At 43.5% G+C, this 22,066-nt stretch overlaps 1 pseudogene; it reads right to left on the reverse strand.

Moving 5' to 3' along the window:
• Positions 1–15,362: 15,362 nt before the first annotated feature.
• LOC148164841 (tripartite motif-containing protein 75-like) lies at positions 15,363–21,852 on the reverse strand (annotated as a pseudogene).
• Between the last annotated feature and the right edge of the window lie 214 nt (positions 21,853–22,066).

Consider the following 22,066-nt stretch of genomic DNA (forward strand, 5'->3'; position numbering starts at 1 on the left):
GGAAGCCTGCTTCTCCCTCTCCCACTCCCCCTGCTTGTGTTCCCTCTCTCGCTGTGTCTCTCTCTGTCAAATAAATAAATAAAATATTAAAAAAAATAAAAATAAAAATAAAAACTATCTAAGTGAAGAAGGGAGAGGCAGGACCAGAGTCGGCAGATAAAACAAGATTGGCCACATGTGGATGGCTATTGAGAATGAGTAATTTATGGGCGTTTATTATCCTATTCTCTTTACTTATGTACATATTTTAAAATTTCTTATAATTAGGGGCGCCTGGGTGGCTCAGTTGGTTAAGTGACTGCCTTCGGCTCAGGTCATGATCCTGGAGTCCCAGGATCGAGTCCCGCATCGGGGTCCCTGCTCGGCGGGGAGTCTGCTTCTCCCTCTGACCCTCCCCCCTCTCATGTGCTCTCTCTCTCTCTTATTCTCTCTCAAATAAAATCTTTAAAAAAAATAAAATTTCTTATAATTAAAAAATAAGGGGGGGGGGCGCCTGGGTGGCTCAGTCGTTAAGCATCTGCCTTCGGCTCAGGTCATGATCCCAGGGTCCTGGGGTCGAGCCCCGCATCGGGCTCCCTGCTCCGCAGGAAGCCTGCTTCCCCCTCTCCCACTCTCCCTGCTTGTGTTCCTGCTCTCGCTGTGTCTCTCTCTGTCAAATAAATAAATAAAATCTTAAAAATAAATAAAGAAATAGGGTGCCTGGGTGGCTCAGTTGGTTGAGCGTCTGCCTTCGGCTCAGGTCGTGATCTCGGGGTCCTGGGATCGAGTCCCACGTCGGGCTCCCTGCTCTGCAGGGAGTCTGCTTCTCCTTCTGCCTGCCGCTCCCCCTGCTTGTGCACTCTCTCTCTGTCAAATAAATAAATAAAATTTTTAAAAATAAATAAATATAAATAAATAAATAATGGGGGAAAGGGGTGCCTGGGTAGCTCAGTCAATTAAGCATCTGCCTTTGGCTCAGGTCATGATCCTGGGGTTCTGGGATTGAGCCCCATGTCTGGCTCCCTGCTCAGCAGGGAGCCTGCTTCTCCCTTGGCCATTCCTCCTGCTTGTGTGCTCCCTCTCTCTCGCTCTCCCTCAAATAAATAAATAAAAATCTTAAATTTAAAAAATGGGAAAAATAAGGATGTAAGGAGCTTCATAAATAAAAAGAAATTATTTGTAATATTAATATTATTGCTACAATAACATCATAGTTTAAAAATACCTAAACATAGACACACAAAATGAAATAATTCTATTATCCAGAAATAATCATATTCTGAAATACATATATAAGACATTTTTTTCTGTATGGTGAGAACTACAGAAACTATCTACATGTTCACTCCCATTCCAATAACTACACTCAGGGGCTTGACCAAACTTTAAGTTGACTTCTAGCAGCTTATGGCCCTGTACTAGGATTGACCTAGCCCCTCTTTTGAGTGCCTGTCCAAAAAAGCTCAAGGGTCAAAATCCTCCCCAACCCAAGGATTGTTTTAGAATATTTTGTTGTATTTTCTTTGTATTGATATATAGATGCATTTTATAAATAGATCTTTCTACATTCTTCCTTTGGCTTCCTGACAAGGCAGGAAGGAGATGAGAACTTTACTCAGTGTCCCTGAATCCTTGTCAGTCAGGAAGGTTAAACTATTCACCCAACCAGCTTACACAGCCTGAAGTAAGGAGTAAGAATGGACTCCAATCCCTGTAACGTCTATTTGAACCCAAACAGTTGCTTTTCCTACAACCCCGGTCAGACCAAGTCCAGTGATTTCAGGTGCCCAGGGTGTGGGGAAGAAAGAGAGAATAGAGACCGGAGGGATATGTGGCCATAGCGTGGGAAGGATAAACCTGCAGCTGATGTGATAAAGAGAGTGAGGCAGGAGCTTGGGCAGAATGTCTTCTCAACCACAGAAATAAAACAGGGTGGGCTGGGCAGCCTGTCAGGGCAAGTTCACACTTTAGTTGCCTGAGGACATCTTCTTCAGATTCCCTCTACCTGTGGAGTCCACATCTTTTTCCCCCAGGGGTCAAAGATCTTCCCTCTAAAAGGTCATTGTTTTCTTGAGTGCCCGGGGCTCTTTCTTGCGGCATCATTTCACAGCTTCCTTCCCCCAACGATGACTGTACAAGATACTATGCTAAGGCTCTGGTCAGATCGACTTGGGTCAGCTCAGTCTCTGCCTTCCCTGAGATTCTAGTCCACGAGGGAGTTTGTAATCCAGTCCGAGGACGGGCACGACCTGAGCCATTTCACTAGACGTGCTGAGTGTCAGATGCCAGAACAGGAGGCTAGCCCGTGGGTGACAGGCTCACCCCCACTAGTACGAATGGGCCACCGAGCGCCCCCCTGGGGAGGTGACTAAGGTCAAATGAAGTCCAGTCTCCGAAGCGGCAATCCGGGCTAAGGAGACAGGACAGTCCCCTCCAGGCAAAGTGAGCGACCTAAGGAAGTTCTGGTGCAGAAAGGGACACGGGCTGGCTGGAAGGGCAAGAATGCTAGTAGGTGTGCAGCCCTGGTAAGAGGACGGCCGAGGGGGCGTGGCTTCGGTGGGTCAGGGGGCCAGGTGAAGGTCAGATGCTCGGAGTCTGTTAGGCCAGGGAGGGCGGGCCAGAGCCAGGCAAGCCAGAGAAGGGGTCCCCCAGTGTCCCCAGGAGGGTGGATCAGAATCCAAAGACAGAGAGCAGCAGACAGACCACAGGATGTGCTGACAGAGTGGCTGTGGGGCGTTAAAGGAGACAAAGCAGAGATGCCACTGGGTTTTTCCTCTAGCTCCGAAGAGACAGGAGCTGCCACTGAGAGGGAGAAGACTGGGGGGGAGGGGGGGTGGGGGGGATCGGGGTCCTGAGAAACGCAGATCTGGGAAGGGCAGGGAGACCAGTTATCCTGCAGATGCCTGTTCCTAGTGTACGCGGTTCACAGGTGAGGAAGGACCATCCAAACTGCCCATCCCCACCTCCATCTGGGTGTTTCCTGAGGAGCAGGCTGAGGCTCGGGGCGGTGGAGGAGCTTTCCCAAGGCACCAGATGATAGAGGGGAGCCAGGACTTACTTCTGGGCAAAGATTTACTGAGGGTCTATGGTGAGCCAGTAACTAAGCCAAGGGCCTCTTATATTTTAGAGCAGCTTTAGGTTCACAGCAAAACTGAGGAAGGTACAGAGATTTCCCATACACCCACTGCCCCCACATGTACACAGCCTCCCCTATTATCAACATCCCCCACCACTGCGGTACATTTGTTATAACTAATAAACCTATGTTGACTTACCATAATCACCCAAGGTCCATAGTTTACATTAGAGTTCTCTCTTGACATTGTTCATTCTATGTATTTGGACAAATGTATAATGATATGTATCCATCCAGCATACTAGCATACAGAGCATTTTCACTGCCCGAAAAATCCTCTGTGCTCTCTTCTTCCCACCCTCATGCCAACCCCTGGCAACTGTTACTGTCTCCACAGTTCTGCCTTTTCCAGCGTGTTATATTGTTGGAATGATACAGTATGTAGCCTTTTCAGATTGGCTTCATTCACTTAGTGCTGTGCATTTAAGGTTCCTCCATGTCTCTACATGGCCTTAATGAAGGATTGTTGGAAGAAAGGCAGGCAGGGACAAGGGGCCCCCACCCTAATAGAAAACCACCCTTAAAAGGATTTTACACCACCCTGGAAGGAGTCCGCCACCCTTTCCATGTGATAGATGATAAAAACCTGATTGGGTGACAGGCGCATGGGGGGTTAATCAGATTAAAACAGCCCACCAAGCCCATAAAGACCCCTAGATCTAATCGCCAGTTGGCAACTCTTTCTGGTCCCCTCCCTCTTTGGGAGCTTTGTACTATCAATAAACTTTACTATGGCTCAATAAACTTTGCTTTGCTGCCCACCACTCTTCGCCTGGTCTACCTCTTCATTCTTCGAAGCCGTGTGACCAAGAACCTCAGGCACAGAAAAGAAATCCTGTAACAGCTTAATGATTTATTTCCCTTTGGGGCGACTGGGTGGCTCAGTCAGTTAAGAAGCTGCCTTCGGCTCAGGTCATGATCCCAGGGTCCTGGGATCGAGCCCCACATCGGGCTCCCTGCTCCGCGGGAAGCCTGCTTCTCCTTCTTCCACTCCCCCTGCTTGTGTTCCCTCTCTCGCTGTGTCTCTCTCTGTCAAATAAATAAATATTAGAAAATAATAATAATTTATTTCCTTTTGACACTGCATAATATTCCATTTTCTTGATGTGTCACAGTCTATTTATCCACTCACTTACTGAAGAGTATCTTAGTTGTTTTCAAGTTTTGTTATTTGAGAGACAGAGTGCTTGTGTGCAGGGGGGAGGGCCAGAGGGAGAGAATCTTCAAGCAAACTGCCCGCTGAGCATGGGGCTGACCACGACTCTGGGCTCGATTCCGGATCCCACGACCTATGAGATCACGACCTGAGCCAAAACTAAGAGTTGGAAGCTTTTAAACAACTGAGCCACCCAGGCGCCCCCAATGACATTGCTTTTAAAAGAGTATTTCATTTAAAATAAAGAGGTGCGTGACTGTTCCCACACAAACCCAGGTTCCTAATGGGTCCTCCCCACCCACTTAATTGTCTTACCTAACTCACCTTCCAGACTGAGGCTAAAAACAAAAGTTTTCATTTTCTTATTTGAAGCTACAAACATGAGCCTACTACTGTAACTACCTGCTTTATTCCATCCCCTCTTATCAATTCCCTAATTCTGTGCTTTTCGAACTCAAATATGATACTATTAGTGTTCAACTTCAAGCATTGGAATAGCTTTTCATTAGTCTAATAAGGCTTAGAGGACACCAACATCTCTGCGAACTCCCGTTTTTTGGCTCCACATATCTTTCTTACCACCCAGCTGAGCTGAGATTTTACATTTATTTTTGTCAACGTTTGGTTAATGACATGACACTGGAGTATATGGTTCATGATCTGAATTCTCCCTTGTTTTCCCTCAACATTTTATTACCTATTCTTATTCTTAGGGCTATGTCATAGTGTAGGCTGAATAAATACTAAGCTAAAAAATAATCCTGTGGTAGGTACCAAGAGCCAAGATTCGACTTTCTGTGACCTTAGTTGGTACCTAACATATCTGAGCGAAATTTCACACCCGTAAAATGTGAATGGTAATTCCCTACCCGCAAAACCCTTGTGAGGTCTAGAGGATGAGTAAATCTGCCAGAAGGATGCTGGCACTGTAGGGGGTAGATCTGCCCCTAACACCCCCAGCAATAATGCCATCGAGATCTCCTCGCCACTTCTCTAACAGGCCAGAGACAGAATCTCTTTAAGTCCAGTTAACGCGGTCCTAACACCTCCATTAATGGGTCTGAGGGAGGGCTCAGGAATCAGTATTTCTTAAAAAGGCTTTCGCAGGGCCTGAGGAGACTCAAGCGTGGACAAGCCACACCCCCGAGTTCTGGAGCCCAGCAGACACTCGGGAAGCCTCTGCTCGGCCAAACCTCATGGAAGGCCCTGCTTGGCCGTTTCTCCTGCGCTTCTGGCTTATCTGGAGCACGGCAGGCGCCCAGGACGCGCAAACCAGCAGCACTGCAAGACGGAGTCGCCGACACATCCCCGAGGGGCCGACTCCTGTAGCTGCGGCGCTGGTGTTCTGCGTGTTGATTGGCTGTTCCCCTGGAAGGGGGCTGGTAGTCGGCCTGCGCATGCTCAATGACCCTGCGTGGAGGGAGAGAGCGGGAAGAGAGATTGAGGATGTGCCCGCCCTCAGCTATCAGCGCGTTGTTGGCTTAGGTTGGGCGTCTAAGGTCCAATGGCAGCCTTTCCAGATTCTCAGTATTTTTACTCCTCTGAGCAAGTTGAGGATCAAACTAAGCTATACTCCCTGGAGATTGGTTTTTTAAAAGCTTCACCACCACTTCTTCCTCTCCCAAAAGGTGAGGGAGTGGAGAGTTCTGCACTGTAGCAGCTTCACCTAGGTGAGGATCACTGAATGGAGTAGGTGGTAGGGGTTGTCAGGGGGTATGGTTAACCTTGAAATGAAAGGAACAATTCCTTCTTTCATCAGTTCACATCTCATTAGGTGTGCCCCACCGTGGTTTTGTTATTTTTTTTTCCAACTGCCAAAAGACAGTCTTGTCACTTGATTTCTAGAAAATTATCTGTTTTGTGGTATTTGCTATGCCTATTTTATAAGGAAGGTATGAAAATCAATACAAATTCTTTTGCAATTCTAAAATAATTACTCAGACTTCAAAAAAAAAAAAAGAACCTACCATAAATATACATCTCACTCAGGCTTTTCATGGAAGAGGCTATAAAAGCTTTAAAAAATAGATGAAATTGATCTACATAGATGGATATGAAAAAAACTCCAGATACATTCTAGTGAAAAAAAACAACGTGCAGAATGCTGCACAAACTTACTCCTGTTGATATAAAAACAAACTAAAGAGTGCTTCTTTGTATATTTATATACGTATAAGACATCGGTGTAGGAATACTGAAGGAACTTAAATATAATGCTGGAGAAAGCCAAAGGGAGTAGTGTATTTCATGTCTCTTTTGATCTGGAAGAGTTTTGAGGCTTTCTTTTTCATAACATTGATATCTTTGAAGAGTACAGGGTAGTTATTTTGTAGATTATCCTTCAGATAGGTTTGTCTGATGTTCTCTCATGATTGGATTCAGGTCTGCCTGTTAGCAGGATTAGCAGAGAAGTGATGCTAAATACTTGGTGTATCATATCAAAAGGCACATGCTGTTGATTACCATCATTATTAGAAACAAAAACTGGGGTCATTTTGGCTAAGGTGATGCCTGCCAGAGGATTTTCTACTGTAAAAATTGCTCTTATTCTTCTAAATTAATCTTGACAAAGTTTTCATTAAACATAGGGATGGCCTAAAGACTTTCATTCATGCAAGAACTCCAAACATTTCTTTCCCACCCACGCTTTGTTCCTCTGGAAGCTGCTGAAAAATATAATCCACCAGGACAGGGGACTGACCTCCAAAGGAAAAGTACCTGGGAAGCTGGGAAAGGGAAAGCACCTCAAGGAAGACACCAAAGGAATCCTCAGGATGACATCTGGGCAGCAGCCCACAGAGCAACTTCTCTGGGTCAGAGTAGGTCAAAGTCTCCCCAAGGGGCTCCTGCAAGATCCAAGTGCTGGAAGGACAGGTGTATTTGAATGAATTAAGGGGGTGTTTAGACAATTTTGGATATAGTTTAGGAATAAAATAAACACAAGGAAGTGGAGAAAAAAGAAAATACACAAGACAGTGATTAACTTTGGGAAAATACTATGTGCACAGAACAGAAAAGTAATCAGTATATCCTACATAGTTCAGATTTGAACAGTCTTCAAATATGTTATGGACTGAATTATGTATTCCTCCCCAATGCATATACTGAAGCTCTAACTGCCAGTACCTTAGAATGTGACTATATATTAGAAAGAGGGCCGTGAAAGAGGTAATTCAGGTAAAATGAGGCGATAAAAATGCAACCTTAATCAGGTATGACTTGTGTCCTTATAAGAGGAGGATACACTAGGGATGACTGAACATATAGAAGAAAAGGCCAAATGTGGACACGGTGAGAGTTCTTATCTATAAACAAGGAGAGAGTTCTCAGGAGAAACCAAATCTGTTGTATACCTGTATACCTTGATCTTGGAATTTTAGTCTTGAGAGAAGTGAGAAAATAAATTTGCTTTTAAGCCACCCATGCTGTGGTTTTTGTTATGTCAGCCCTAGCAAACTAACACAAAATACAAAAATAATATAAAGATAGAAAAATAATTTTTTAAGGAAATAACTAATACAGGAGGGTCAGAGACTTATATGGGATTACCCTAAATCCTCATTTTTTCAAGATAATGCATCAAACTCAATGCATAGGTATCACTATTAGTATATTTAGATTCTAGACAAGAAGGAAGGGAGGGAGGGAGGAAGGAAGGAAGGAAAGAGAACAAAAGGAAGGAAGGAAAGAAAAGAAAGACCAGGAGAGTGGTAAGTGGTTGCTTCTTAGAGACTAGCAATGATCACAGCAGTCATGGATAGGGCCTGTTGTTTATAGTAAGCCTAGTAGAAAAATGGAAGGTTTATCTTTACTAGAAATAAAGGTTAGACAGAAAGGACAAATACTGTTTCTCTGTTTATTGTCACTGCTTAGGAGAAATCCAGTGAGCCACAATTGCTGGATTGAGGGCACCGAAATGCAGAGGGAAGGCTAGCCCTGAAGCCTAACGATGGGGGATGTGGATGGAGGTTGGGGGTTTCAAATTACAACTCTATGGGAGAAGCAAGTTATCTATCTTAACAAGAAGAAACCAGTTCTAAAAGCTACAGCCATGTAATCACTCCAACACTTTATTTGCTGTTTCCACTCTATCTGCTTCGTGCAGAAACACGGTACTATCCAATGATTGGCTTCTCTTCCAAAGGCCGCTTCCAGTCCAGCAAAGAAGCCATTCCCCATCTGGAGCTCTGCCACTCATGAGGGAAATTGCACTTCAGGAGAATTTCAGAGACCTAGAGCTGAAGACTGTGATAAGATGGAGATCACATTTGGCCATTCTCTCATTGAAAAGAGTGGATATGAGGGGCGCCTGGGTGGCTCAGTCATTAAGAGTCTGCCTTCGGCTCAGGTCATGATCCCAGGGCCCGGGGATCGAGCCCCGCATCGGGCTCCTGGCTCAGAGAGGAGCCTGCTTCTCCCTCTCCCTCTGCCTGCCACTCTGCTTACTTGTGCTCTCTGTGTGTCAAATAAATAAATAAAATCTTTTTTTTTTTTTTTAAAGAAAAGGGTAGATATGATAGCAGAGAGGGAGAGGACTTGACTGTGGGCAGAGGCTTGAGGGCCTAGAGGTGGCTTAAAATGTGATTTCCTGATCATCTCTGGAGAGAAAAAAAAATCACAAAGGAAATGATCAAAAGTCTTACCTCAGGGAGAGCGCCTGGCTGGCTCAGTCTCTAGAGTATGCATCTCTTGACCTCAGGGTTGTAAGGTTGAGCGCCATGTTGGATGTAGAGTTAACTAAAAAAAAAATGAAAAAAAAAAGTCTTAGAAATTAAACCCCCTACAACAAACTCACAAGAAAAAGAAAAATCTAAGGAATCATATTTCCCACAAACATGACAAAAATGTTAGTATTTTCCAGTTCTAAAGGGTGCATACAAATTGAGCCCTTTCTCAAAAAAGAGGTGGAGGACCAAAAACCATGAATCAACAATTCCTAAAAGAGAAATAAAACTGAAAAAATGTGAAATATTTGCCAACAAATTGAAAATAATCTTCTATTATTTTTGTAGTTTATGATTTTATTATTATTTTTAATTTTATTCAACTCACATACTTGCATAAGCCTGTAATCCTACAGCCACCACTGAGATTAAGAAATAGATTATTACCAGCACCCCTGGAAGGTTTCTCATGTTCCTTCCAATCACTGGTCTGTCCCACCTCACCAAATACAAGCATTATGTTGATATCTTATACCATGAAGTAGTTTTTCCTGTATACACAGTCTGTATTATTTTATGCCTGGCTTTATTTCATACCTTACATCTGTGAGAGTCATCCAAGTTGCTGGATAAAGAGTATTATTGTCTTGGAGTATCTGGGTGGCTCGGTTAAGCGTATAGCTCTTGATTTCAGCTCAGGTCATGATCTAAGGGTCGTGAGATCAAGCCCCGTGTTGGGCTCCCCACTCAGCAGGGAGTCTGCCCAAGATTCTTTCTCCCTCTGCCCTTTTGCCCCCCTTCTTTTTTTTAATCTTTTTATTGTTATGTTAAAGCCCTTTTGCCCCTCCTTCTGCTCGCTCCTGAGCAGTGTGCTCTTGCTCTCTCTCAAATAAATAAGTAAATCTTAAAAAAAAGTATTGTCTTGGGGCATCTGGGTGGCTCAGTCAGTTAAGCATCTACCTTTAGCGCCGGTCATGATCCCAGGGTCCTGGGATCGAGCCCCGCTTTGGGTTCCCTGCTCAGCGGGAAGCCTGCTTCTCCCTCTCCCCGCTCCCCCCCGGGAGCCCCCCACACCCCGCTCATGCTCTTTCTCACTATCTCTCTCTCAAATAAATAAATAAAATCTTGGAAAAAAACAAAATTATTGTCTTATCATTAGTGATGAATGTTTCATTATGTGAATATACCACAATTTATGTATGGCATCTAAACACAACATTAGGGTTATTGCCAGTTTTTACCTGTTGTGAAACATGTTGCCATGTCCTTTCTTTCTTTCTTTCTTTTTTTTTTAAGATTTTATTTATTTAAGAGAGAGAGTGAGAGAGATTTAGCAAGAGAGCCCAAGCAGTGGGAGCTGCAGAGGGAGAGGGACAAGCAGACTCCCCCCTGAGGACATATTCTGTAGATAGGCAAAATTGACCTTCATCAGAACTGGTGCCCGATTACCAATATACCTACTTAAATTTGACATTGATAAATATACACAAACGCATCTTTGAGAAAGAGAAGAAAAAGTTGGTAAGAAAGAAATAATTCTGTAGTCTAAGAGTTTTTAAAATTTCTACTTAATCATCAGAACAAATCCACCAGAATCCCTGGAGACAGTTTCAATGACTGGATTTTAAATTATTTTACAATGTTTGTATGCCATTTTATGAATCCCTCATAAACAATGTAAACAAATAAGAGAAAATGAACTCCTGATTCACTGTTAGAACACTTACTAGTTGTGTGACAATGACCTTGGCACACAGGGGATGCTCAACACACCACTGTTCTTGCCATGCCTTTTCTCTCCAGCACCCAAATCACACATTTAATCTTCACACATTTAATTTCCCAGCTGACCTGAAGCCAACTGAAGACAGCTGATCTGGCCAAAAATCTCTCCCTTTTTGTTTAGATCTCATTTTAGATAGGGGGTATTCTTTTTCATTATTAGAATGAAGGAAGTGAATGTCAGATTGTTTGAAGCAGTTCAAGCACACGTAGAACATATTATCATGCACACACAGCCATTGGCAGACCATCAGGTATCTGGGTACATTAACAGTGAGGATACCTCCTAGAGAGAAGAGTTTTGTGGGGGTCTCTGGCTGGCTCAGTCAGTGGAACATGTGACTCTAGATCTCGGTGCTATGAGCTCAAGCCCCATGTTGGGTATAAAGATTACTTAAAAAATAAAAAAAATAAAAATAAAAATGTTTTAAAAATGAAAAAAAAGAAGAAAAGAGCTTTGCGAAGCTTTTAATTATTGAGTTCCCTGGATTCCGGTCTGAAGAAAATGTAAGCACTGGAAGAGGAAGGAGGATACCAAAGATGCCCCAAAGGAAACTGGACTAAGAAAAGCCATGTGTCTCCAGTGGTGAATACGAATGCCTCAGAAAGAACTCTAGATTCCCGCCTGTGTGAGTGTTGTGGAGGATGGGTGGCAGAGGATGCAAGCAAAGATCAGAGGATTCCTATTCCAAACCTAAGGGATTGGCCTCCTTAGCATTTCTGCTGGCATTTTCCCTAAGGATGTGATGAAACATGGATGTTGGAAGGCCAGATGGAGGCGACTGTAGTAGTGCAGATGAAAGATGCTGTAGACCTGAGCGGGACTGCCATCAATGGATTACAAAGTGGATATATACAAACTGGTGATCAATTGCCTATGGAGAGTGAAGGAATACAAGGAGGCTCCAGGTTCATGATTTGGACATTTGGGTGTCTGAGCTGCCATCCTGAGGTAGGGAACCACTACAGAAGAGTAGGTTTAGGGAGAAATTGAAGTTAAATATTGGTCACATTGGGCTATTACATTGGATTTCATTGAGAAATCTGAGCAGAGAAGTTCAGTATGCAGTTGGAAATCCTGACATTTATGGGACAGGTCTTAGCTAGAGGTAGTGAGTAGAAATCTCGATACAAAGTAAAGCCAGGGCGCCTGGGTGGCTCAGTCGTTAAGCGTCTGCCTTCAGCTCAGGTCATGATCCCAGGGTCCTGGGATCGAGTCCCACATCGGGCTCCCCGCTCCGTGGGAAGCCTGCTTCTCCCTCTCCCACTCCCCCTGCTTGTGTTCCCTCTCTCACTGTGTCTCTATCTGTCAAATAAATAAATAAAGTCTTAAAAAAACAAAACAAAGTAAAGCCATTAGAGTAGATGAAATCCCAAAAGGATTTTGACAAAGGAAGAGAGAAAGGCACATGGCCTTTTTAAATATTCTGACACTACTCAATTGCCAAAGTGTCTTGCTTTGCTTATCCCTTAACCAGAAAAATAAACCGATGCTTTATATGTGAATCTACTCCTGTTGTTTTCCAAAACAGTATAAATATATCCACACATGCACACCCTCACACAGGCACAGACACTATTTCTGGTTCACTCTTAAGGGGAGTAAAAATCAAGAAACTACATAACTTGGTGGAAAAAGACCTAAGCTCTTTAACCAGATTGTTGGGGTTGGATCTACCACTTACAAGATGATTGAGTTCAGGGCTGGCTGTAAGATGGCTATAATATTAATGCAGTGACAATTAAGTGATTTAATATGAACCAGGTACTTAAAACATTGCCTGGCACGTGCAAAGAACAAATGACATATTAGCTATTACTAATTTGAGTGGTAAATTCTTTCATCTATGATATGGTAGAGAAACCAGATGCAATGGTTTTATCTTGAAATGCAGAAACCTGAATATATTACTCATGATACTGTCTTCAAAAAAATTATTATTCTCATATATATTTTCTGGACCAAGAGACTTAAAGAGTCCTTTTTTTTTTTTGTCTCTTTTCTCAATAAGAAACCATTTGTCATTACCTCTTCTACTGCTCTGAAAGTATTTCTAAATGTTATCAGTAATCTGGTGTCCAACATTGAAATAGTTTCTATCTGAACTTTCGTTATTTTGATCTCTCAAGAACTTGATCTTGCTGACTGGTCTCCAAATGCACCTTCTCAGTCTAACAGGTTCAGAAGTGGGGTGATTCCCAGGTTTCTTTCCCTGACTCTCTTCTCAGTCGACACATTTGGTTTCTTTATCCCCAGGTCCCAGGCAGAATGAGCTCCAACAGACAGTTACACCCTCTGTCACACTACACGGATATTCTTGGGAGCCACGTGGAGATGGAAGCAGATCCAGGTTTCCCAAGGTGCTTAACAGCAAAACCTCTCGGTTGGGATAGACAGGAAACTCTGACATGTTCTACCCATTGCTCTCGGTGACTTTATTCACACAGAGGCTGAAAACTATCAGATGTGCATTTCTAACCCTGGTCTCATAAATCCCAGCTAGCATCTCATTTAATAACTCATCCATGAGACTTTTTACGAGCTCTCACTGGAACGCAAAGATCCCCTTTGGAGTCCCCACCATCAGAGAACTGACGGTCCAGAGAATGGAGAAACAGAAACTATATGATTTATGGACTTCCCCAATGTGGATGACTGTCCATTCAAGGAATAAGATAGAGCAAATTGCTTTCTCAGACCAGGTCATCAGGATGCTAAGCATTATGATTCTTAAGTTTTTTCTTCATCTTTCCGGGAATGTAATATTAATATACAAATATATAAGCATAGGAATTTTTTGTTTTTTAATTTATGTTACAATACAAAGGTGCTATGTCCTTTGCTTTTTTTACACTTAAGCACATCTAGAGATATTTTTGATATTTCCAAATGTAGATCTATTTCTTCTAACATTTTAAAACATTCACTGCAGGGACGCCTGGGTGGCTCAGTTGGTTAAGCGACTGCCTTCAGCTCAGGTCATGATCCTGGAGTTCTGGGATCGAGTCCCACATCGGGCTCCCTGCTCAGCAGGGAGTCTGCTTCTCCCTCTGACCCTCCCCCCTCTCGTGCTCTCTATCTCTCATTCTCTCTCTCTCAAATAAATAAAATCTTTAAAAAAAAATAAAACATTCACTCCCTCCTCAATGTAAAGATAAATGGGATATATTTGTGGTAGTTTTTTTTTTTTTTTTTGAAGAACCGGTAGTGTAATACTTTTATTTGTAAATATTAGAAATACAAAAACAATTGTAATACATTCCCATACCTTTCCCAGGAAAAATGAGGAATCACAAATATATTATAATTTTAGAAAACAAGGGATGTCTTATGGTAGTTGGAAAACCATAGCAAATACACCATGCTTCTTGGGTTCAGAGTCTCCCAAGAATTAACCTGGGGTTATATAATATTCTAAGTACTGTTACAGTCACTGCACATAAACAGAACCCCACCCCATCCCTCAAAATTAGGCTTTGGTATCGAGACTGCTGATGCCGCTAAAGGGAAGGAAAAATTCCTCTCTACCATCAGGGTCTTCCAGCTGGAGAATTAAACTGATTTTAGACAGATTAACAGGAGAAAAAACCCAAAGTTTTATTACGTGTGCACAGAGGACTGATATTAAAATTAAAACCCAAAGACATGACCAAAGCAGGCACTGTTTATACATTTTACACAAAGAGACAATAAATGTGTGAAGAGTTGACAGGTCAAAGAAAACTTATGCTTGGGAGTTTTAGTTTATAAGGAATTCTAAACAGAATTTGGGCTATGGTAGTAAAATTAGTGAAAAGTAACAAGGATTACTTTATACAGCTTTCTCGGTTCTAAATTTCCCATCTTTAGTGATAATGATGCCTCCTAATCTCCTGGTACAAAAAGGGTATCTTTCACACAGGAGATTCATCTCCTGCTTTCAGGGGAACAGAAAGGTCTGAGTATCCTTCTTGCATAGGCTGTGTTTTAAGTAGCTTTAATTTGAAAGAATCAATATGCCATTTGGTATATTTTGGGGGGCTTGCCCTGGCTCCCACACCACAATCACAGCAAGAGAGTATCAGATGGTTTATTACTCACTTACTGAGAGGTTTTATGTGGACAGCAGGATGGCTACCAATCCAAAAATGTCCTGAGAGAAGGGAGAAAGATGATTAGCTGGGGGTCTTTTGGTGGCTTAGGAGAAGCCCGGCGCAGGGGGGCACGGGAAGAGTTCCTCTACAGTGGGGCCTTGCTTGGTTGGAACCACCCCACCAAGTCCAATGAAGGAACACCTAGTCTGTCCTGACAGCTTATCCAGGTGTGGGGCAGAGGGTGAAGCCAGAGGGGTGAGGGTTAAAAGACACCAGCTTCAGGGGCACCTGGGTGGCTCAGTCGGTTGAGCATTGGGCTCTTGCTTTTGGCTCAGGTCATGGTCTCAGGGTCATGAAATCAAGCCTTGAGTTGGGCTCTGAGCTCAGTGGGGAGTCTGGGGATTCTCTCTGCCCCTCCCCCCCACTCACTTTCTCTCTAAAATAAATCTTTTTAAAAAAAGACATCAACTTCAAACATCAAAAATGAGCTCAGACTCTTTATTACAAGCATTTTCTATTAACATAGGAAGAAAATGGACCACATAGGATGGTTTACAAGGTGGTTCAGGATTCATCTTTGACTATACTTATTGAGTGATTCTGAAGAAGGTCCGATAGAGAAATAATGCATAAGTTTTTCTGTAAAAAATTCACTGAATGTATATAAATGTGATCTATTACTCAAATTGTAAAATGAAACTTCTCCAAACTCATAGTCCAGAAAAATGCCAATCTGTCTGAGGTTTCCTGAATCCTCTGCGCCAAATGTACTTGTCCAGAACTGAATTTGCAGCAGCCGTTGTCTGGGGATGGGGATAGAAAAGCATTTCTGGGGAAGTATTCTTTACACACACCTAAGGACCATTCCCCTGAGCCTCTTACCTCTATTTGCTAGAAATGCTTGCCAGCATCAAATCCCTCACAACTCAGGACAGCTGGGTAAGAAGTAAATGTTCGGGGATTACTTTTATGTTCGGAGCACAACTTGGTTTCATCATTTGAAATGTTGCAGTTTTCCTGTCTCCTGAGATAAGAAGAGTGTGGTGAGCAATTTCGGGATCTAGGGTCAAATCTACCTGAAATGTGCTGATCATTTTCTTCAGGTCAAATACTGTGGGGGGAGACTGCATACCTCCTTCTTTAATTTATGAAAAGGCTGCTGGGGTTGTAGGTGTTCATACCTGTTGTGGATACTTTCAATATGTGTCAGCAAATCTAGGTCTGTCTGCAAACACTTCTTAGTTATTTCGCTGAGCAGACTCCTTAGCGTGGAGTAGTGGTCTGTCATCTGGTTTTTGCTTTCAATTATTTTTTCTTGAACATGATTCTCTTCAATTAGTAACCTAATATGGACTGCACCCTGCTCCTATCCCAAGAAATGCTTAAATTGTTCAAAATCAGAGTGCAGTTTATGTTTTTGATTTTCCACCCTCCGGCTCAACTCAAATAAATTTGAGACTTGCATTTTTAACCCCTTTTCAGCGTCTTCAACCCGCTTCTGCAGGGACTTGATGTAGCTTTGGAGCTGCTTCCCGTGGCCAGCTGCAGCTTGCTCGATGGGCGTCAGGGGGTGGCCCCGGTGGCCGCAGGAGACCTTGCACTGCGGACACAGCAGCTCCAGGTCCTTCTCACGGACCAGGGCCAGAGCCTGACTGTGCTGCTCACACAGGGATTTCTCTTCCCGCAGCCTCCTCCTTGCTCCTCCTGGAGGGAAGCCGCTCGACAAGATCAGTCAGTCATGTGACCTAACTGCATGTCCCTCTTTTTTTTTTTTAAGATTTTATTTATTTATTTATTTGAGAGAGCGAGAATGAGAGAGAGAGAGCGCGCACATGAGAGGGGGGAGGGTCAGAGGGAGAAGCAGACAGGGAGCCCAATGTGGGACTCGATCCCGGGACTCCAGGATCATGACCTGAGCCGAAGGCAGTCACTTAACCAACTGAGCCACCCAGGTGCCCCTGCATGTCCCTCTTGAGGTTCCTGTCGGGACAGTGGTGGAGGCCAACGGGACAGGGGAGGATGTCCTGTGGGTCTTCCCAGCACTGGTAGATGCAGGAGCCACAGAAGCCATGCCCACAGTCCGTGGTCACTGGGTCTCTCGGGGAATCCAGGCAGACGGGGCAGCGGGACTCGGCTTAGAGCTCAGCCTGGGGAGGATGCAAAGGGCATTGTGTACTCAGGGTTTCTGGGTGAGGAGTCTCCCTTCAGAAAGGCCTGGATCTTCAGGAGCTAGGAAAATTAAGCAGCTGACGACTCTTTAGCCTTCTCTCTGTTCCTTCCAACGCTGCCAGTAGAGGTAGGTTTCCTGGATCTGCAGGAAACTGTGGCCACTCCAGCCGGTCTCTGCTCCTTTCCCTTCAGCTCTGTGACGGCTACCAGGAGTTACGGCCCCCAGTCAGTCCCTGCTCTCAGGCACTTTGTTAACCTTTCCTCAAAGGCTGGAAATGGAAGCTTCCTTTGTAATCCTCTTCTTAGGGAAGAGCCACAACTCCAGGCAGCAACAGAAATCAATGATGTAGAGACACAATTAGTAAAATCCAGGTATGAGCAACTCTCTGAGACAATTCACCAGGTTCCTTCAAGAAAATAACAAGGAGGAAAATAAGAATATATGTTAAAGAGACAAAGAGCATATATGTCATTGACAACATTTTACCAGGTTTATTTACTATATTCAAATACTTTAAAAAAAAGATAATGGTAGTTATTTGGGGTGGTGGATATTTGATGATTTTTTAAAAAGGGTAATAACATGAATTTGTTAATGAAGAGACTCTGTACTTGGAAGACACATAGTGTAATATTTACATATAAATCCAATGATATACAGGATTTGCTTCACAATAATGAGGGGTAGGAAGAGTGGGGGCATAATTTAGTGGATGTGTACATGAGATGTTGGCCGAATTGTGCCCTCCCAAATTCATGTTTAAGCCCTAATTCCCAGTACCTCAGACTGTGACCCTATTTTTTTAAAAAAATTATGTTATCTTTATTTTTAAGTTTATTTATTTTTAACTAATCTCTACACCCAATGTGGGGCTCGAACTAATGACCAGCCAGGCAACCCTGTGACCCTCTTTTGTGGTAAAGTCTATAAAGTGATGATTAAGTTAACATGAGTCTGTTCAGGTGAGGCCTAATGCAATATGACTGGTGTCCTTGTAAGAGAAGGAGATACAGGTACGGGCAGGCATACAGGAAAGGCCGACACAGAGGTAGGAAGCCATTTGTAAACCTAGGAGGACTCAGGAGACCCAAACCTGCTGACACCGTGATCTTCAACTTCTGGCCCCAGAATTGTGACAAAACACATTTTTGTTGTTTATGTCAGCTGGTGTGTGGTATTTGGTTATGACAGCCTCAGGAAACTAATACATTGGGTTTATTATACTATTTTTTTTTAATTTTTTGTTATGTTAATCACAATACATTATATCATTAGTTTTTGATGTAGTGTTCCATGATTCATTGTTTGCATATAACACCCAGTGCTCTATTCAATACGTGCTCTCCTTAATACCCATCACCAGGCTAACCCATCCCCCCACCCCCCTCCCCTCGAGAACCCTCAGTTTGTTTTTCAGAGTCCATCGTCTGGGTTTATTATACTATTTTTATATTTTATAAGCTTAGCATGTTCTATATAAAAACATTTTATAGGGTGCCTGGGTGGCTCAGTTGGTTAAGCGACTGCCTTCGGCTCAGGTCATGATCCTGGAGTCCCAGGATCGAGTCCCGCATCGGGCTCCCTGCTCGGCAGGAAGTCTGCTTCTCCCTCTGACCCTCCCCCCTCTCATGTGCTCTCTCTCTCTCATTCTCGCTTTCTCAAATAAATAAATAAAATCTTAAAAAACAAACAAACAAACAAAAAAACATTTTATAAAAGGCTAACCCTTGTTTTCAGGGTGGTACTGCCCCCTGCCAGCCAAGCCAGCTTCTGTCTTCCTCCTTTGAGCCACAACCCTTATTCTCCCTCTGTCTCAAAGTTTCAGATCCCTTCAGTCTCTGTCTCCTAGGGAAACTTAAGAGATTAAAGCAGACTTAAAAGACATGCCAACATTTTACAATTTATTGACATGATTCATCTGAAATTTAAAATATAGGATGAAAATATAATTAAATTTGGCAAGGTGGATATCTAATTTAAAGAAAAGAACCCTACTGCTAATTATTTTAAGTGGCAATAATGGTATTAGACATCTTCATTTAAAAAAAAAACCTTCTAGGGGCGCCTGGGTGGCTCATTCATTAAGCATCTGCCTTTGGCTTGGGTTGTGGTCTCTGGGTCCTGGGATCGAGCCCCACATCCGGCTCCCCACTCAGCGGGGAGCCTGCTTCTCCCTCTCCCACTCCCCCTGCTTGTGTTCCCTCTCTCGCTGTGTCTCTCTCTGTCAAATAAATAAATAAATAAACAAAACCTTCTAGGGATGACTGGTTGGCTCAGTCAGTAGAGCATGTGACTCAGGGTCATGAGTTCAAGTCCCACGTTGGGCATGGAGACTATTTAAAAAACAATAATAAATTTTAAAAAATTAAATATATCTTCTAGGTAGACATAAAAATGGCCAACAGACATGAAAAAAATGCTCCACATCATTCAACATCAGGGAAATACAAATCAAAACCACAAAATGAGATACCACCTCACACCAGTCAGAATGGCAAAAATTAACAAGTCAGGAAACAACAGATGTTGGCGGGGATGCGGAGAAAGGGGAACCCTTCTATGCTGTTGGCGGGAATGCAAGCTGGTGCAGCCACTCTGGAACAGTATGGAGGTTCCTCAAAAAGTTGAAAATAGAGCTACCCTATGACCCAGCAATTGCACTACTGGGTATTTACCCCAAAGATACAAATGTAGTGATCCAAAGGGGCACCTACACACCAATGTTTATAGCAGCAAACTATGGAAAGAGCCCAGATGTCCATGGACAGATGAATGGATAAAGAAGATGTGGTATATATATACAATGGAATACTACTCAGCCATCTAAAAAATGAAATCTTGCCATTTGCAATGACATGGATGGAACTAGAGAGTATTATGCTAAGTGAAATAAGTCAGTCAGGGAAAGAATTACCATATGATCTCACTGATATGTGGAATTTAGGAAACAAGGCAGAGGATCATAGAGGAAGAGAGGAAAAAATAAAATGAGACGAAATCGGAGAGGGAGATAAACCATAAGAGAGTCTTAACCATAGGAAACAAACTGAAGGTTGCTGGAGGGATGGGTTGACTGGGTGATGGACATGAAGGAGGGCACGTGCTGTAATGAGCACTGGGTGTTATATAAGACTGATGAATCACTGATCTCTACCTGTGAAACCAATAATACATGATATAATTGAATTTAAATAAAAATAAATATTTTTTAAAAAACAACAAAAAAATATCTTCTAGGTGATGTATAAGGAATTGTCTGCAGATGAAAATCTTAAGATGTCTAGGGATTTGCTTCCAATTAATAGTTCCAGGGAGTTGATGGGGCTATAGGTAGATTGGAGATTAATTTATAATTGTACAGGTGGTGTCCTGGTACATGGGGATTCATTATAATTTCTTTTTTTTTTAAAGATTTTATTTATTTATTTGACAGAGAGAGAGACAGAGAGAGAGGGAACACAAGCAGGGGGAGTGGGAGAGGGAGAAGCAGGCTTCCCGCGGAGCAGGGAGCCTGATGTGGGACTCGATCCCAGGACCCTGGGACCATGACCTGAGCCGAAGGCAGACGCTTAAGGACTGAGCCGCCCAGGCGCCCCATTATGATTTCTTCCTACTATTATAGGTAAGTGAACCATTCTATAATTAAAGCTTTTTTTTCCCCTAAAGGCTAATCTTCCCCATTTTAGCCAAGGCAACTTCTACTACCTCCTTTGAGCTTTCCCTCCATCTCAAAGTCTTCTGATCCCTGCAGTCCTCTTCTCTGCGATCCAGATTTGCCCACATTCTCTTTCCACTCCAAATCCACCACCTTCCCTGCCGCCACGCCTCTAACCCCGCAGAAATCTCCCAGATTGAGGCTGAGGAAAGATCCAGGCAGTCAGTAGGATTTTATCTGCCTGTATGTTATGAGGGTTTGAGTCTAGGCCTTATGTCACACCACCCGTGTCATCCAAGGCTGACTCTTTGATCTCCAGCCCTTCTGGGGACACATGAACAAGGGTAACTCTCCCCATCTTCCCTTTTTATTTGTGTGGAAGCATAAATACAGAGATAAACCTCTTGAATATTTTGGTTTTAAATGATAAGAATTTGGTGTGACATTGAATTCCACTGTTTGTAATTCTCTTCCTTAATTATAGATTTCCTGATTATTCTTAACACTGTCCTCAAAATTAGATCAATATTGGATAAAATCATGTTAAAGTCCCTGGGACACCTAAACTCCGGCGATTATCACCAAAACAAATTCCATACAGTTGATCACAACATAAAAAGAAATTGTGTGTGTATGTGTCCATATGAAAACTCAGCAAATATCTAACTGATCTTCAGTTAAGTAATCACACATCTATAATACCGTCACCAAAGTTCACTGATTGGAAAGTTCACTGATGAGATGGAACAACAATGAGCATGGGGTCTGGCACCCAGCAGGTCCTCATGCAGAAGCCCCTGGGACGTTCCCACACCTCCCTCAGGTGTGGTCCAGGTGAGCAGCACAGACACCCACAGCTGAAGCCGTCCCCTCCCCTTGCTGCCTCCTTCGCTGAGCCCACTAAATTATCCACTCTGCTGCCTAGAAAAGCTTTTGCAAATGAACCCAACGGGCACTGCCCGACCTGTCTGAAGCCTCCCAGACCAGTCCAACTCGGTCACTTCCCGCATTACCGCCCGCACCCACCGCGGAGAGCCGCCCACGCTGGTCACCTGTCACGCCAGTCCCTAGTCCGCCGCTTGCTCCCCCTTGCTCCCGCTCTGCTGTGCCCCTCATTCTGGTCCCTTCCCTGAGTCCCCGCTCACCTGCGGCCCGAATCCTCAGGGAAATGATAGACTCCTGACACTTGCCATCTTCCTCTCTGATTGCATCTTCTGGGCACAGGCTAGATTTCATTATCCTTTGTTCCCACCTCCCTCCACGCTGCACTTAACCTCCTCTCTAATTCCATCAGTGATCTGGTTTCTCGCTCCACCGAATGCTTTGAAAAGTCCTCATCTTGGGGCGCCTGGGTGGCTCAGATGGTTGGGCGTCTGCCTTCGGCTTAGGTCATGATCCCGGGGTCCTGGGATTGAGTCTCGCATCGAGTCCCACATCGAGTCCCGCATCG

Source organism: Eumetopias jubatus, unplaced genomic scaffold, assembly GCF_037043125.1.
Source record: "Eumetopias jubatus isolate StellerSeaLion01/CBP00866 unplaced genomic scaffold, mEumJub1_p1.0 scaffold_2, whole genome shotgun sequence".
NCBI classification, from domain to species: Eukaryota; Metazoa; Chordata; class Mammalia; order Carnivora; family Otariidae; genus Eumetopias; species Eumetopias jubatus.